Here is a 2,484-nt window from a genome sequence, read left to right as displayed (position 1 = left end):
TGGTCTGAGAAAAGCCACAACATGAGCCTCAAATGCAACAATGAATTCTACCTAGCTAGATCAAAGGGGGCAAAGAAAATGACTCACTTGCTTTTGTTCCTATGATTACATGAGATTTGCCTGCAGGATTAAAAATCCTGGGTGAAATAGCCCTTTGATTCCTGTCTGTTTTGACAAATATGGGTAACTAAGGAAATCTTCAAAACCTATATGATTTTGATACAATAAAAATTAGGAGAGCCAATAAGTAGGAATTTTTGCACTTGGACAAGTAATAAAAACCACCCTCTTGTAAGATGCTTACCATTAGGGGGATGGTTAGCTCTGTACCCACTGCCTAAAGCTGTTGTTAATAATGCCCTGACCTCTCCACCATTTGGTCCATGGTTCTTCCCTCGGGTTTACTTTATCCAAATCAATATCACCATATAGGATCTCTGTCTCTTTCTGTCTTCCTGGGCTGAGACCTAGAAGGATACAAAAGAGACTCTCCCATCATCCTGAGCACAGTATCCTAGGAAACACGTTGCCAGAGCAACACTCTGGAATGCTGGGAGGAAGAAGTGGGTGTGGAATGAGGTGTCTCTATGGCCAGAAGGAAGCAAGATTATCGCTGTTTACTCCATGAGCTGCTGGGATTGCAGCAGTCCCCGATCTTCAAGTAGTGCTTGGATCCTCCTTCCAGCAGGATGTGATCACTGTCACTTTCAAGATGGCAATATCTCTGGCCTTCAGCACCTACAACAGGCAGAAGTAGGAGGATGGTCATTTCTGTATTCTGTGTCAGATTTGCCTTGGAGAAAATACCTATAATTACATGACCAAAGAAAAGTATGGAAAGGCGTGAAAAATTTGTGCCAGTTTATTGACAGTGTCCCACTAGTGCCCCAATTTTGCTTGTATTTCAAGAAGGCTGAAGTGTATCACATCTGCCACAAGTTAAAAAATGTTTGTCAAGACCACCTTTTGGACCTAGGTATATGGCTTACCTATTCAAGGCTGTGATTCAGGACTGTTCCTTAAAGACATGACTAAGTCTGATGTGAACAAAGATAGTGCACCCAGAATACTGAGCAAGAGATTTCTAACTCTGGTGGAAATCAGTCAGCTGGTGTCCTTGGGTATCATATGGCTACCAAAGATACACTTCTTAGATGTTCTTTCTGGGTGAAAGAAGAAAATAAAAGAGGAAATGTGTGTCAGTATAAATATGAGAAGTCTATGGATTCTGATGATCCACTTGCTGATTAAAACATTAAACATTAGACTATTTTAGATTAGAACATTACAAATCTCTAATATTGTATTAAATGATCTTATGGCAAACAAGCTTCTTTTTTTCAAGAGTATTTTATTTTTCCAATTACATGTAAAAATAGTTTTCAAAATTGATTTTTTGGTAAGATTTTGAGTTTCAAACATTTTTCTCCCTCTTTCCCTTATTTTTCCCCTCCCCAAAACAGCAAGCAATCTGATATAGGTTATACATGTACAATCATTTTAAATATATTTCCATATTTGTCATGTTATGAAAGAAGAATCAGAACAAAAGGGAAAAACAATGAGAAAGAAAAAGCAAGCAAGCAAACAAACAAAAAAGATGAAAATAGTATTTTTCAATCTGCATATTAAGTCTCTATAGTTCTCTCCCTGCACATGGATGGCATTTTCCAACTTAAGTCTACTGGAATATTGGATCACCAGATCATTGAGAAGAGCTAAATCTATCATAATTGATCCTCATATAATCTTGATGTTATTATGTACAGTGTTTTCCTTGTTCTGCTCACCTCACTCAGCATCAGTTCATGTAAATCTTTTCAGGCTTTTCTGAAATCAGCCTGCTCATCATTTCTTACCAAACAAAAGTATTCCATTTCATTCATATATTATAAGTTATTCAGGCACTCCCCAATTGATGGGCATCCATTTAATTTTTAATTCCTTGCTATCACAAAAAGAGCTGCTACAAACATTTTTACACATGTGAGTCCTTTACCCTCTTTTATGATATCTTTGGGATATAGACCCAGTAATGACACTACTAAGTCAAAAAGTATTCAGTTTTATAGCTCTCTGGGTATAGTTCCAAATAGCTTTCCAGAATGGTTGGATCTGTTCACTACAATAGTGTCCCAGTTTTCCTATATCCCTCCAACATCTACTATTATTTTTCCTGTCTTCTTGGTCAATTGAATAGGTATGAGTTAGTACCTCAGAGTTGTTTTAATTTGTATCTCTCTCATCAGTAGTGATTGAGAACATTTTATGACTCTAGATGGCTTTAATTTATCTGAAAATTGTTCATATCCTTTGATCATTTCAGATAAGCTTCTAAAACAGACTTCAACAATCCCTTGTCTAGATCTATCTGATGATAAAATCTTTGCCACACTATATGTTGCTGGCCTAGAAGATAAAGTCAAGGAGACTGATCTCAGAAATCATTTTTACCTGGTTTGGTGAGATCTTGAGGATAACAGT

The 2,484-nt window shown here is 37.0% G+C and overlaps 1 pseudogene; it reads left to right on the top strand.

The window, feature by feature from the left end:
- The first annotated feature begins 574 nt into the window (after window positions 1-574).
- Window positions 575-1,266, top strand: LOC111720729 (annotated as a pseudogene).
- The last annotated feature ends 1,218 nt before the right edge of the window (window positions 1,267-2,484 follow it).

Source organism: Sarcophilus harrisii, chromosome 4 (assembly GCF_902635505.1).
Source record: "Sarcophilus harrisii chromosome 4, mSarHar1.11, whole genome shotgun sequence".
Classification (NCBI taxonomy): domain Eukaryota; kingdom Metazoa; phylum Chordata; class Mammalia; order Dasyuromorphia; family Dasyuridae; genus Sarcophilus; species Sarcophilus harrisii.
This window is presented reverse-complemented; position numbering and strand designations above follow the sequence as displayed.